This window comes from Phocoena phocoena, chromosome 15 (assembly GCF_963924675.1).
Source record: "Phocoena phocoena chromosome 15, mPhoPho1.1, whole genome shotgun sequence".
NCBI lineage: Eukaryota > Metazoa > Chordata > Mammalia > Artiodactyla > Phocoenidae > Phocoena > Phocoena phocoena.
The window spans coordinates 36,434,700-36,450,968 of record NC_089233.1 but is presented as its reverse complement, the minus strand read 5'-3'; positions in this window follow the sequence as shown (position 1 = coordinate 36,450,968).

Here is a 16,269-nt window from a genome sequence, read left to right as displayed (position 1 = left end):
TGGTTCCCACCAGTGAATCCCACTATTGGTCTTCAAGTGGGATGAGCAAGACAATCTGCTAGAGTAAAGGAATGGCAAGAAATTCTACTTTAAAAATGAGGAAAAATTGGTTTTACTAATATTTAACACATGAATGCACCCTGGCACTCTTGCTGGCCTGTGTGTCAGCAGCCACAGCATCCTGACAGAGGAGGGGCTCTGTGACACGTGGGTGATGACTGGCCCTCACCCGCTTGTTTACTTTAAGTCTCTCAGGTGTGTTGGAGTTTACATGCTTTGGGATATCGTGGTTGTGGTCAATTAAAAAAAAAAAAGACTCAAATAGCTAAAGCTTTACAATACTTTGCAGTGATCTGGGGAGTTGTGAATACCTGGTTATCTTGTGACTTAGAACTTAAGGAGGAAATACATATTTTCTTTCATGAGAAGTGTCAAACCTGGAAACCTTTTTCTTTTTTTTTTTTTTTTTTTTTTTTGCGTTACGCGGGCCTCTCAATGCTGTGGCCTCTCCCGCCGCGGAGCACAGGCTCCGGACGCGCAGGCCCAGCGGCCATGGCTCACGGGCCCAGCCGCTCCGCGGCACGTGGGATCCTCCCGGACCGGGGCACGAACCCGCGTCCCCTGCATCGGCAGGCGGACTCCCAACCACTGCGCCACCAGGGAAGCCCCTTTTTCTTTTTTTATTCAATGACAAATGAGTGCAGCAGCGTGTGAGCTAGCTTACTGGTTTTAAGCCAATGCACTCAAATCTGTCCCTTCCAGGAAAAGGTGACAATGCATGAGTTACAGCTTTTCAAAGTAATCTATGCCAAGAACAGAGCATTTATGAAAACAGACGTTTGGCGATGTTTCCACAGGTGTGTGACTGTATTGCCAAGGATGTGGCAAGTGCACCATCCACATGAACACTGACACCTGCACAGCAAAAGCTTTGGGAACCAGGACTTTCACCTCCCCTGATAGCCCCTGAACACTTAGCAGCCCAGATTCATCAAGAGCCCTCGAATGACTGGCAGGTGGGATTGAAAAACAAGTACCAGACGCACAGCAAGTCTGCATGCCTCCCTGAGGTTCACTGTGCTTACCTGTGAACCCCTCAAGAACCAGGAACTGAAATAAACAGAACTCAGAACCACACCTTCAAATGCTGGACTCAGGTTTCACCGAGTTTATAAATAGGATGTAGACTTGATCACATGGCTTTCTTTTAAAAACAGCACACATTTGTATAATAGATTATGTACTATTGATACACTGAAAAATTTAATCGTGTTCACTTTGCCTCTCATCCACTTAATAGGTCTTTATTTGTATGTGTTTCTATGTCCATGATATTCAAGACAGTAGTATATGGCTTTCTTTTATAATAAATAAATAAAACGTATGGTGGTGCATGCTCAAATTCTTTTACGTATAGCAGTGAACAGGAAAAAAGCTTCTGGACAACTTACAGAAATGATCCTTGTGTGTTTAAGGTGGGAACAAACGCCACAAGCCGCAGTCATTGTCCAAGAGCCCCATGAGGCCAGGTTCAAGGCCATGGTCATTTGCATTGGGAGGCCCAGATGGAGACCTAGTTTACGGGTCTCACATTCAATGCCACCACCTGTGCTGCCCTGGGTCAGGGCGGCGGGCTCCTCAGAATCATGTGGCTCTGAGTTTACACTGGAGCTCCTGGCAGGGAGTGGTGGGGTATATTTTTGAGCCAAAGGTGTGGCCCAGAGGAGGCTATAAGGAGAGAGTTCTACAAAATCTGTGCCACTGCCTGCTCTCCTAACCCCTGCTGCAGCCTTGGGCCCATTCCCCATCCTGCTAGCCTTCTGCCTCTCTAGGTGTAGGAAATGAGGTAAAGAGGCAATTGAGAATCCCCAGAGAGAGGTAACCATGGATCTTCTGCAACAAGCAAGGCAGCAAGCTCATTACTCAGCTCCTGCAACCACACTTATCTGCCTGTTGACTCCAAATCTCTCCAAATGTGGCGAACGACTCAGCCAGTCAGGGGGACAGGCACTGTCCAAGTCTCCCAGGACAGGGACTGCCACACCTTACACTTTCCCGGGAGTGTGTGGGCCTTCTGTGGTTTTGTCGGCTTGGAGTATCACCCACCATTCCCATCTCTACTTTCTGAAATCCTTCCTATCATTTCCCAGTCCAGGTCTGGCCCCTCTGTGAAGCTGCCACTGACAACCCTGACTGGTTCAGGGGTTCTTTGTCTTGGCTTCATAATGGAATCTTCTGGGATACTTTAAGACAGAAACTGATGCTGGAGGCCCACCCCTGGAGATTCTGGGCTGTGGCCTGGGCATGGGACTCTATCCCGGGTGATTCTAACATGCAGTCAGGGTTGACACCTTCTGCTCTTGTCGAAAGCCACCCCTCCACCTTTGCATACTTGAGGCAGCTTTTCTGGATGTCTCATGTAGCACTTATCTCTTTCTGTCTTAGGTCAGTTACTTGTGAATAAATCATCTCTTTAGCTCCATCCTAAGGTCCCCGATCGTGCACAGAGCCTTGCCCATCATTCTCCCCAGAGTTCTAGAATGCTCCCCGCCCCGTAACAGACTCAATAGCAGAGGAGTCTACTGCTGTTTCAGGAAGCAGGGCTGGAAAAGAAACTGTCAACTAGGGAGTCTTACCTGGGCCTTCCCAGTTGAGACTAAGTTAAAACAGGTTCCCATGGACTGCCTGGCATATGCACTGTGGAAAGCTAGTAACTCAGAAAAAAAAAAAAAAAAAAACCCAACAGCTTGAGGTCCCTCTCTTGTTCCAAAAGGCTGTTTCAACAGAATGATGATAGATCACCTTAGAGAAGGAAAGATGTCATCCTGTTTGTCAAATATAGTAAGCAAGTGTTCAATTAAAAAAACCAAACAAACCTCTGAGAAGTTAAAAAGGTGGGGGGATTCCCATGGCATCCATTTTTACCTGTTTTCCCTTTCTTTTACTTTTCCAATGATGTTAACTTTCTAAAGGAAAACATCCTTAACCTTTTCACATTTACAAAAGGCAGCATCAAAATGTTCTGAATCAAATGATATAGCTGCTCAGGAGAAAAGAGCATAACTCTTCCACTTGCACCTTGCCTGGATTTCCACACTGCTACAGGGTCTCATCCACTTCTTCAGCAAGCGTTCCTTCAGTGCCTCTCATGTGCCAGGTGCTGGCTATGTGCTAGAAGTGCAAGCCCCACAAGAGACAATCTGTGCCTTCAGGGAGCTCACAGATCAGGAGGCAAAGGGGCAAACAGAAACAACCCTATCAGGTAACAGGCTTTAATTATGCAACGTCCAAGGAAGTGAGGAGGGGCATTCATGCATGTGACAAATATGCACTAAGCATGTGTCCTAAGCCCTCATTTAGGAGATAGTCCCTGCTCTCATGAAGCTTATAGTCTAGTTCAGGAAGGAGCCAACACCTATGTAAACACAAATTCATACCAAGTACAGACTGACCATGGGCACCAGGGCTGTTGCAGGCCCTTCTGCCTAGACCACGAGGTCCCTTTCCTTCTGTCCCCCACACAACTCCCACCACTAACAGTGGACCACTGGACCCCCATTCTGAGGCTCATGAGAAGGCGGGTTTGGGAACAGGGCGGACTCCGTTACGGGGATGCATTCCCACCCACACTGGGAATCTCTGCACCGAGAGATGAGCCAGCAGCATCCTTGGCGGGCCTGCCTCAGCTCCCCAGCCTGTGATGCCGCCTGGCTTTAGCAGGCAAGTGCTCAAACTGTCTGCTGGGTGAAGGCCAGCGGGTCTTAGCGTGGTAAATGTCTGTCCACCCTCCTCGGCTCGGCACAAAGGATTCCACAACGATTCTAGCTCCGGGAAGGTTACGTTTCCCCAAGGGGGGACCGGCTTTGGAGAAATGCCTGAGGGGATGAGGACACGCCCAGAGGCTCGTGCCGAGGGGAAGCCTCAGGGCGGCCTTGCACTGCTGGGAGATGCACCTGCTGCGCCGCCAAAGGAGGCCGCGGGCAGGGCGTGGGCGGGGCAGGGCCGCGGGAGGGGCCGGGTGCCCGGCCGGGGAGAGCGGCAGCCCGCGGTGGGTAGGGGGCCCCGGGCGGGGAAGCGGCCCCCAAATCTCGAGCCTTGGGAGCCAGCGCGCGCGAGCGGCGGGTTCTGAGGCACTCACCGACCCTTAGCGCCCGGGCGGCAGCGGCCGGGGCGCTGCCCTCTCGCGGGGTCCCCTCCCTCGGCTCCCGGCTCTGCTCTGGCCTCGCGGCGGCGGCGACCGCTGCTGACAACTGCTAGGCCGCCACGGCGGGGAGGGGGCGCCTGAAACCCGCGACAGGCAGAGGACCGGGCCGCTCGGGGTCCTGCAGGAGGCGCCCCCCTCGGCCGGCCCGCGCATGCGCAGTGTGCCGCCCCGCGGGTGCCAGCCCCGCCCCGGGACGCCCCGCCCCGCCCCGCCCCGCCCCTGATCGCGCATGCGTAGGGCTCAGCGCGCCGGCTACAAGGCCGGCAGGAGGGGCGACACGCGGGAGTCTGGGCGAGGGCTGGATCCGGTAGGAGAATTGCGTGGTCCGCAGGGACTTACAGGCGGCTGAAGTAGTCTTCGCCCGAACCTCTGCCTTCCCTGGCCATCCTCCATTTGCCCTCCAGCACTGTCTTTCTGTTGGGCGCCGTACACCTCACGGAGGGAGGGCGCTTTGCTGCCTCAGGCCTGGCACGGACGCTGCTGGGCGGAAGAGGCCCTGGGGGTGGACCTTCCTAGGAAATTTCTAGAAAACGACCCTGGGGTGGGCAGGACGGCCCAGCGTCCCTGAGTGTGGCCGCGGTCCCGGGGCGCAGTTCAGAGGGGCAGGGAGGCCTCGGGGTCACCTCAGGCAGGAAGGTCGAGAGTCAGGGTCAGGGTTACCTCAGGAGGGTCACGGGTCGGGTCGGGGTCCCCTGAAGCCGGGAGAGTTGTGAGGCTGGGTTGGGGGTCACCTTGGACGGGAGGGTCCCGAGGCCCGACAGGGATCACCGGGGGCAGAGGGTCTTGAGGCGTGGGCGGCGCGTGGCTAACAGTCCACGCGGGCTGGCCCCTCGGCTCCCGACTGCCCAGGTCATGAGCGCCGCCAGCGGCCCATCATTTCCGAGGATCCTCCCGCGGCCCAACGTGCACCTGCCGGCTGGCTGCCCAACTGCCCTGCTTCCCTCTGCCCAGCCTCTGGCGGCTCCTGGTTGAGGTCGCCGCCCCAGGACGCCGCCTGCTGACCAGCCAGGCCCCGTCCCCGCTCCAAGCGCGCCTCTGGAATGAGGACAAGACTGACTGAATCGTAAAGTAATGACCCAGTTCGGGAGGCGGACCTCTGCCTCCCAAGACTGTTTATGGATTAGTGATAAGAGCGTCTCAGTGCCCCATTTGTTTACTTAACATCTTTTATTATCTGAAGTAGTGTTATTTACTTGTTTGTTTATTTTTTTCTGTCTCTCACCAGAAGATGGGCTCCATGAGTAAAGGGACTTTGTCTAGTTCATGGCTACATCCCAGGGTCCTAGCATGTCTGGCACAGAGGAGACTTTTGATAGATATTTGTTGAATGAAAGGGTCACAAAGACCTGGCTTCAAATCTTGACCCTATCCCCTAACTAGTGCAGGCATGGCATTTAAACTTCCTGAACCTCAATTTCCTATCCCTGAAATTAAAATAATACCAAACTCAAAGGTAATTAGTATTTCAAAGTGAAATGAGAAAAAAACATAAGTGCTTATCGCAATACCTGGCACATAAATGCCAAATAAATGGTAGTATAATGGAAATATAACTAGAGACTTATATAGTCTGGTGTCTGTAATGAGGATTCAGAAGAAAAAATTGAAGGCAATTACTGGATAGGTAGAAAAGTGGATTATTAGTATGTGACAAACATCTTAAAAACCGTCTTTCCCCATTATTCCTCACAGACTGCACCCCTTCCCTCCCAACAAAAGTGTTGGGAAAAACTCTATGAACCTGGCTGACTCGTCCTTCTCTTCACCCTGCTTCTCTTAATCTTTTTTAATTTCAGGAACCCATCCTTCCCATTTCTAACTTACATTGGTTACACCTTGCAATTTTTTTCAAACCCCTTCTAAACCTGATCCCAGTTTTGCATAACCAAATCCAGAAACAGAACTGGCTGACTCAGAATTTCCCTTATATGGAAGGTGAGGGTAGGGGCACAGGAAAAAGAATGACCATGCAGATCAAGACAGACATCTGGGGACTTCCCTGGTGGCGCAATGGTTAAGAATCCGCCTGCCAATGCAGGGGACCCGGGTTCAAGCCCTGGTCCGGGAAGATCCCACATGCTGCGGAGCAACTAAGCCCGTGCGCCACAACTACTGAGCCTGTGCTCTAGAGCCTGGGAGGCACAACTACTGAGCCCACGTGCCACAACTGTTGAAGCTTGAGCGCCTAGAGCCCATGCTCTGCAACAAGAGAAGCCACCACAATGAGAAGCCCGCGCACTGTAACAAAGAGTGGGCCCCGCTCGCTGCAACTAGAGAAAGCCTGTGTGCAGCAACAAAGACCCAACACAGCCAAAAATAAATAAATTTATTAAGAAAAAAAAACAACTGCAAAGAATTCTATATCTTTGTTCTTAATCATGTTAGGGTGCCTGCTATTGTAATTATTATCAATTATCATAATCACGAACGGGAGGGTGTGAAGGTCACTGGCAAAGGCAGATTGTCACATGCAAAGATTCCAGGCTCTAGACTCCTGTTCAAAAACAACTGCCCACAGTGGGCTGGACTCTTCTGATGCTTTTCAACAATCACTGAAAAATCCACCAATGTTCTGCTCAAGGCCCACTACTGAAAAAAACAGAACAAACCTAGATGCTCCATCTAGTCTTCTCCTTCCATTGGGAGGCCCACATAATGGTCATAATTTTGTTCAAAGTACACAGTAGAGATGAGACCGGAACCCAGGTGTTCAGGTTTGTGAGCTCTTTAATATTCTCTGGTACGTGAATTACTCACATTTATATACCATGAATATATGCATAGAAATTACATGGTATACTCCTTGGGATTCACATGGCTCAGACATTTCTCAAAGATTGATGGCAGATGTTAAAGTCGATGGTGTCACTCATAAACAAATGTTATGGCTTTACAAAAGGCAGTAAACCTAGTCATAATAGTTGGCCGACATACATAATAATATACCTATATATACTATATGCGTTTTTAAAATGAAACCAATATTTTAGCACCTGTTTCTTTTGAGAGGCACAAATACTATCTAGCTATACCTACATATGCTTATATATGTATTTTTTTTTTGTATGGTAGTTACTGATATTCAATGCAGAATTTATTTAATTTAATTTAATTAATTTACTTGGTTGCTCTGGGTCTTAGTTGTGGCAGGCGGCCTCCTTAGTTGCAGCATGCAAACTCTGAGTTGTTGCATGCGTGTGGGATCTAGTTCCCCTATCAGGGATCGAACCCGGGCCTCCTGCATTGGGAGCACAGAGTCTTACCCACTGCACCACCAGGGAAGTCCCCAATGCAGAATTTTAGAATGGGGCTTTTCCAGTTGCTTCCATAGGACTATGTTATAATTGGGGGATGCCTTCTAAACTAAGGGCTGTACACATACTCCTTCATTCAGTGATTAAGAGGCATTATATTGTAGTGGTTAAAACTGGTTATGGACTCTGGCCACACAGCCTCAAATTGAATCCCAGATCTTAATGTCTTAACTTTTCTGTGCCTTGGTTTCCTTGTGTAAAATGGGGATTGTATAGTACCCACTTCATAGGATTGTTGTGAGTATTCGATGTATCAAAACATATAAATCCATGGTGTATTTCTCCATCTGTTTGTATCATCTTTAATTTCTTTCATCAGTGTCTTATAGTTTTCTGCATACAGGTCTTTTGTCTCCTTGGGTAGGTTTATTCCTAGGTATTTTATTCTTTTTGTTGCAGTGGTAAATGGGAGTGTTTCCTTAATTTCTCTTTCAGATTTTTCATCATTAGTGTATAGGAATGCAAGAGATTTCTGTGCATTAATTTTGTATCCTGCTACTCTACCAAATTCATTGATTAGCTCTAGTAGTTTTCTGGTAGCATCTTTAGGATTCTCTATGTATAATGTCATGTCATCTGCAAACAGTGACAGTTTTACTTCTTTCCTGATTTGGATTCCTTTTATTTCTTTTTCTTCTCTGATTTCTGTGGCTAAAACTTCCAACACTATGTTGAATAAGAGTGGTGAGAGTGGGCAACTTTGTCTTGTTCCTGATCTTAGTGGAAATGTTTTCAGTTTTTCACCATTGAGAACGATGTTGGCTGTGGGTTTGTCATATATGGCCTTTATTATGTTGAGGTAGGTTCCCTCTATGCCCGCTTTCTGGAGAGTTTTTTTATCATAAATGGGAGTTGAATTTTGTCAAAAGCTTTTTCTGCATCTATTGAGATGATCATATGGTTTTTATCCTTCAATTTGTTAATATGGTGTATCACATTGGTTAATTTGTGTATATTGAAGAATCCTTGCATTCCTGGAATAAACCCCACTTGATCATGGTGTATGATCCTTTTAATGTGCTGTTGGATTCTGTTTGCTAGTATTTTGTTGAGGATTTTTGCATCTATGTTCATCAGAGATATTGGGCTGTAGTTTTCTTTTTTTTGTGACATCTTCATCTGGTTTTAGTATCAGGGTGATGGTGGCCTTGTAGAATGAGTTTGGGAGTGTTCCTCCCTCTGCTATATTTTGGAAGAGTTTGAGAAGGATAGGTGTTAGCTCTTCTCTAAATGTTTGATAGAATTCGCCTGTGAAGTCATCTGGTCCTGGGCTTTTGTTTGTTGGAAGATTTTTTTTTTTTTTTTTGTGGTACGCGGGCCTCTCACTGTTGTGGCCTCTCCCGTTGTGGAGCACAGGCTCCGGACGCACAGGCCCAGTGGCCATGGCTCACAGGCCTAGTTGCTCCGCGGCATGTGGGATCTTCCCGGACCGGGACACGAACCCGTGTCCCCTGCATTGGCAGGCGGACTCTCAACCACTGCGCCACCAAGGAAGCCCTGTTGGAAGAGTTTTAATCACAGTTTCAGTGCTTGTAATTGGTCTGTTTATATTTTCTATTGCTTCCTGGTTCAGTCTCGGAAGGTTGTGCTTTTCTAAGAATTTGTCCATTTCTTCGAGGTTGTCCATTTTATTGGCATATAGTTGCTTGTAGTAATCTCTCATGATCCTTTGTATTTCTGCAGTGTCAGTTGTGACGTTTCCTTTTTCATTTCTAATTCTGTTGATTTGAGTCTTCTCCCTTTTTTTCTTGATGAGTCTGGCTAATGATTTATCAATTTTGTTTATCTTCTCAAAGAACCAGCTTTTAGTTTTATTGATCTTTGCTATTGTTTCCTTCATTTCTTTTTCATTGATTTCTGATCTGATCTTTATGATTTCTTTCCTTCTGCTAACTTTGGGGATTTTTTTGTTCTTCTTTCTCTAATTGCTTTAGGTGTAAGGTTAGGTTGTTTATTTGAGATGTTTCTTGTTTCTTGAAGTAGGATTGTATTGCTATAAACTTCCGTCTTAGAACTGCTTTTGCTGCATCCCATAGGTTTTGGGTCATCGTGTTTTCATTGTGATTTGTTTCTAGGTATTTTTTGATTTCCTCTTTGATTTCTTCAGTGATCTCTTGGTTATTTACTAGTGTATTGTTTAGCCTCCATGTGTTTGTATTTTTTACAGTTTTTTTCCTGTAATTCATATCTAGTCTCATAGCGTTGTGGTTGGAAAAGATACTTGATACGATTTCAATTTTCTTAAATTTACCAAGGCTTGATTTGTGACCCAAGATACACTCTATCCTGGAGAATGTTCCATGAGCACTGGAGAAGAATATGTATTCTGTTGTTTTTGGATGGAATGCCCTATAAATATCAATTAAGTCCATCTCGTTTATGTGTCATTTAAAGATTGTGTTTCCTTATTTATTTTCATTTTGGATGATCTGTCCATTGGTGAAAGTGGGATGTTAAAGTCCCCTACTATTATTGTGTTACTATTGATTTCCCCTTTCATGGCTGTTAGCATTTGCCTTATGTATTGAGATGCTCCTATGTTGGGCGCATAAATATTTACAATTGTTATATCTTCTTCTTGAATTGATCCCTTGATCATTATGTAGTGTCCTTCTTTGTCTCTTGTAATAGTCTTTATTTTAAAGTCTATTTTGTCTGGTATGAGAATTGCTACTCCAGCTTTCTTTTGATTTCCATTTGCATGGAATATCTTTTTCCACCCCCTCACTTTCAGTCTGTATGTGTCCCTAGGTCTGAAGTGGGTCTCTTGTAGACAGCATATGTATGGGTCTTGTTTTTGTATCCATTCAGCCAGTCTGTGTCTTTTGGTGGGAGCATTTAATCCATTTACATTTAAGGTAGTTATCGATATGTATGTTCCTATTACCATTTTCTTAATTGTTTTGGGTTTGTTATTGTAGGTCTTTTCCTTCTCTTGTGTTTCCGGCCTAGAGAAGTTCCTTTAGCATTTGTTGTAAAGCTGGTTTGGTGGTGCTGAATTCTCTTAACTTTTGCTTGTCTGTAAAGGTTTTAATTTCTCCATTGAATCTGAATGAGATCCTTGCTCTGTAGAGTAATCTTGGTTGTAGGATTTTCCCTTTCATCACTTTAAATATGTCCTGCTACTCCCTTCTGGCTTGCAGAGTTTCTGCTGAAAGATCAGCTGTTAACCTTATGGGGATTCCCTTGTATGTTATTTGTTGCTTTTCCCTTGCTGCTTTTAATATTTTTTCTTTGTATTTAATTTTTGATAGTTTGATTAATATGTGTCTCGGCATGTTTCTCTTTAGGTTTATCCTGTATGTTACTCTCTGTGCTTCCTGGACTTGATTAACTATTTCCTTTCCCATGTTAGGGAAGTTTTCAACTATAATCTCTTCAAATATTTTCTCAGACCCTTTCTTTTTCCCTTCTTCTTCTGGGACTCCTATAATTCAAATGGTGTTGGGCTTCCCTGGTGGCGCAGTGGTTGAGAGTCCGCCTGCCGATGCAGTGGGGGGATGTGGGTTCGTGCCTGGTCTGGGAGGATCCCACATGCTGTAGAGCAGCTGGGCTCGTGAGCCATGGCCACTGAGCTTGCACGTCAGGAGCCTGTGCTCCGCAACGGGAGAGGCCACAATGGTGAGAGGCCTGCGTACCACAAAAAAAAAAAAAAAAAATGGTGTTGTGTTAAATGTTGTCCCAGAGGTCTCTGAGACTGTCCTCAATTCTTTTCATTCTTTTTTCTTTATTCTGCTCCCTGGCAGTTATTTCCACCATTTTATCTTCCAGCTCACTTATCCGTTCTTCTGCCTCAGTTATTCTGCTATTGATTCCTTCTAGAGTATTTTTAATTTCAGTAATTGTGTTTGTTCATCACTGTTTGTTTGCTCTTTAGTTCTTCTAGATCCTTGTTAAATGATTCTTGTATTTTCTCCATTCTGTTTCCGAGATTTTGGATCATCTTTACTATCATTACTCTGAATTCTTTTTCAGGTAATTTGCCTATTTTGTCTTCCTTTTCAATTTGGATTCCTTTCATTTCTTTTTCTTGTCTGATTGCTATGGCTAGGACTTTCAATACTACGTTGAATGAAAGTGGCAAGAGTGGACATCCTTGTCTTATTCCTGATCTTAGAGGAAATGCTTTCAGCTTTTCACTGTTGAATATTATGTTAGCTGTGGGCTTATCATATATGGCCCTATTAGGTTGTGGAATGGTCCCTCTATACCCACTTTGTGGAGAGTTTTTATCATAAATTGATGTTAAATTTTGTCAAAAGCTTTTTTTTGCATCTATTGAGAAATCATATGGTCTTTATTCTTCAGTATGTTAATGTGGTATGTCATATGGATTGATATGTGGATATTGAGCCACCTTTGCATCCTTGGGATATATCCCACCTGATCATGGTGTATGATCCTTTTAATGTGTTGTTGAATTTGGTTTGCTAATATTTTGTTGAGGATTTTTGCATCTATGTTCACCAGTGATATTGGCCTGTAATTTACTTCTTTTGTGTGATATTTTTGTCTGGTTTTGTTATCAGGGTGATGCTGGCCTCGTAGAATGAGTTTGGAAGCATTCCTTCCTTTGCAACTTTTTGGAATAATTTAGAAGGATAAATCTTAACTCCCTTTTTTATTCTTAATTAATATGTCAATGTGTTGGCTCCCTTTTTGTGTTGACTTGGTGTGCTAGTGGATTATTTATTTTAGGGGTTTTATTTCCCAACCGTCAATCCTTCTTTTCTCTTTTTAAACTTAAACTCTCTGCTATGAAACAATATCTTGTGTTTCTAAGAAATTTAGAATTAAGAAAACACATTACATAAACAATTCTTTCAATTGGAAAGGGTTGTTATAGACTAGAGATAGTCATGCGTACTATAACAGTGATCCTCTTCTTGCCAGAATCTCAACTATCATATTTTAAAAATACCTTTCAAGTTATAACTACATAAACGGAACATTTGATTACATCCATATTTTGTTTAAGAAGGACTGCCTTTCTTTCCTCTCATCAACAACACTTTCATTAAGCTAAAGCATCATACACATCCTTAGTATCCCTAACAGTGGGTGATAAAGATGTTAATGACCTATAAGAAGCTCTTGCAGCTGTGTAACTGCACAGACCTAGTTCCTTGAATCAGTTTAAGGAACTGTATGGTCCGTGTAATAAAAAATTACACACATTCCCAATTAATTGATTTTTAATTTAATTTGTATGACTTTTAAAATTTTCTAATTTAATAGTGAAGGGGTTTAGGATTATGAATTTTCCTGTTAATACAATTTTGCATCAGTATAGTTTTTTAAATAGAGTTTACTTTTTAGAGCAGTTTTAGGTTCACAGCAAGATTTAGAGGAAGATACAGAGATTTTCCATATACTCCTTGTCCCCTTACAGACACAGCCTCTTCCATTATCAACATCATTATTCCCCAAAGTCCATAGTTTACAGTAGGGTTCACTCTTGATGTTGTACATTCTATGGGTCTTGACAAATGTATAATGACATGTATCCACCATTATAGTATCATACACAATAATTTCACTGCCCTAAAAATCCTCTGTGGGTCACCAATTCATCCCTCCCTCCCCAACAACCCCAGGCAACCACTGATCCTTTCACTGTCTCCATAGTTTTGCCTTTTCCAGAATGTCATATCATTGAAATCTTACAGTGTGTAGGCCTTTCAGATTGGCTTCTCTCACTTAGTAATATGCATTTAAGTTTTCTCCATGTCTTTCATGGTTGATAGTTCATTTCTTTTTAGCGCTGAATAATATTTCATTGTCTATGTGTACCACAGGTTGTTTTCCATACACCTACTGAAGAACATCTTGGTTGTTTCCAAGTTTGGGCAATTGTGAGTAAAATTGCTATAAACATCTGTGTGCCGATTTTTGTATGGACATAGTTTTTCATCTCATTTGGGTAAATGCCAGGGAGCACATTTGCTGAATTGTATGGTAAGAATATGTGTACTTTTGTAGGAAATTGCAAAACTGTCTTCCAAAGTGGCTGTTCCATCTTGTATTCCTACCATTAATGAATGAGACTTCCTGTTGTTCCATGTCCTAGCCAGCATTTGATATTGTCAGTATTTTGGATTTTGGCCCTTCTAATAGGTGTGTAGTGGTATCTCATTGTTGTTTTAATTTGCAATTCACTATGATGAATGATGTTGAGCCTCTTTTTATGTACTTATTTGTCATTTCCTTAGTTCAGGTCTTTTGCTCATTAAATTTTTTTTCATTTTTTAAATCTGATTGTTCATTTTCTTACTATTGAGTTATATGAGTTCTTTTTATATTTTGGATAACAATCCTTTATGACATATGTCTTCTGTAAATGTTTTCTGCCAGTCTATGGCCTATAGACTCTCATTTTCCTGGTCTATATAGTGTTTTGTGGTTTAGGAGAGAGTTTTTAATTTTCAAAGGTTTGCAGTAGTTTTTTTTTGTTTTTTTGTTTGTTTTTCCTGTGCTTAGTGCTTTTATTTTATTATTTACTTTCAGTGCATTTTGGTCTAGGAATATGGTCAGCATTATTCAGCTTTTTAGAATCTGACATTTTCTTTATGGTTGACACAACTCTGTGTGTGTCATGGATGTGTGTGAACTTTTCTGACCCGCTTATATTGACCCCTTTTTCATATGGTGGACGTTTTGACCCCAAGGATGATTTGAATGCCCACTTTAAGTCAGAATTACACCAGTAATGATGAATTTTCATTTAGAAAGTATTTTCAACAAGAACTCCACTAAACTAATTTCAGTGAACCACATCAATATCTCAGTCCTTTTGGAGTCAGGGGTCAAGTCTTCTAGAAGTAGTAAACTGAGAACCTGAGAGACCTTATCTGTGGAAAGAGACAGAACTCCATGGCTGCCATCCAAACTCAAGTCCTGTGGTTGGACAGAGTATCTGGTTTTAGTTCCTAGCTTAAGGAGCCAACATAATGTAAATTGACTGGCAACTGACTGATGTTTTACTGGAGTTTTATTTCTGGGGCATGGGGGGAATGTTTAATAAGCAAAATTCTGTGATTGTTCAACCCCTAAGTTAGTCTCTAGGTGTTTCTCAAAATCACACCAGTAAGAAGTGGGCTACTAAGGTTCTGCAGCTGCTCAGAAGGGAAATTGCCTTCTATTCCCTACTTGCGAAAGGCCATGAAGGATGGCAAATACAACCAGTTTTCCCTCTTTCAGTGTATGTTGGATGACTTGGGTGGTCATATTCTCATCTTTTAGCCCAAACCACCAAAGCCCAGGGAGTCACATGTAGACCAGGACCAGAGAAATGCGCATTGCCCAGACAGCCTAGCCTTGATCTTGGATACAGAAACTGCACAAAACCTAGCAGATCTTTTGAAGAGGGAGCAAGTGTGTTTTATTTTGCACATAGTTGGTTTATTATATTAGACTGACAAGTTTGGAAATTTTGTATGTAGGAAGGATTTCTGTTTTGTGGAGAGCAAAGGAGGTATGCTTTGTGCACACACACCCTGTTTCTGCTGGTAATAGAAACCTCCTTTGGTGTGTGTATGTGTGTGTGGGGTAACTATTCCATATAGTTCAGGAGGTGCTGACCTCTTCTCCCCCATTTTCCATACCCTCCTTCCACCTGCCACTCTGCTGGGACCAAAGCTAACCCAATAAGAGTCCTCCTAGGAACTACCAGGAAGGAGACACTCTTCTCTCTGGGATTTTGATATAAGTCTAGAGCTCCTGGGGGCCATCTCCGCCCCCCACCCCACCATGTATTTAGAGACTGCCTGACAAGAAGATACACAAAGGAAAGTAGAATGAAGAGAGAGAGAGACAAACTTTGATTACATTATTTGAATACTTGGATTCAGCTGTGTTCTGTAGTTTATTCCACTTTGGACTGGAAAGTTATGTGAGTAATGAATCCTTTTCGGGGGGGGCGGGTGCTTAAGCTAGGTTGAATTGGACTTCTGATACTTGTAACTGAAACAAGAAAAGAAGTGGATGACATTGAGATATCTTTCAGAGACAGAACCATCAGGACTTACTGATGGATTTGATATGAGAGGTGAGGGAAAGAGATTAAGGTTAAAACCTAAATTTTTGGCTTAAGCAACTGGTATAGACTTACCATTTACTGAGCTGGATAGTAGAAAAGGCAGAGAGGATAAAATCAAGAGTACCTTTGTGGACACTTCAAGTTTGAGATGCGCATTAAATTCAGTGCCCACTACAAGTACTTTCTTGTGAAAGCTGCCCCATTTCTGAGTTATTTGGAATCATTTGAGCACTGATTGCATTTCATCCTCAATTTTTTTCAAGGGTGTTTATGGGTCCATCGATGTTTGCGTGCTTGAAAATGTCTGCCTGTTAACTTAGTTGATTATAACATCTTAGAATTGTACTCTTTTAATTTTTATTTATTTATTTATTTATATTTTTTGCAGTACGCGGGCCTCTCACTGCTGTGGCCTCTCCCATTGCGGAGCACAGGCTCCGGACGCACAGGCTCAGCGGCCATGGCTCACGGGCCCAGCCGCTCCGCGGCATGTGGGATCCTTCTGGACCGGGGCACGAACCCACGTCCCCTGCATCGGCAGGCGGACTCCCAACCACTGCGCCACCAGGGAAGCCCCAGAATTGTACTCTTTTACCTCCATCCTCTGAGGATATTCCTGTACTGTCTGCTGACAGTCTCTGGGGAGAGGACTGAGAGAGGGTGGACTGATTTTCTCCCTTCTGGTCAGTGATTTGAGTTGGTATTTTGGGTTT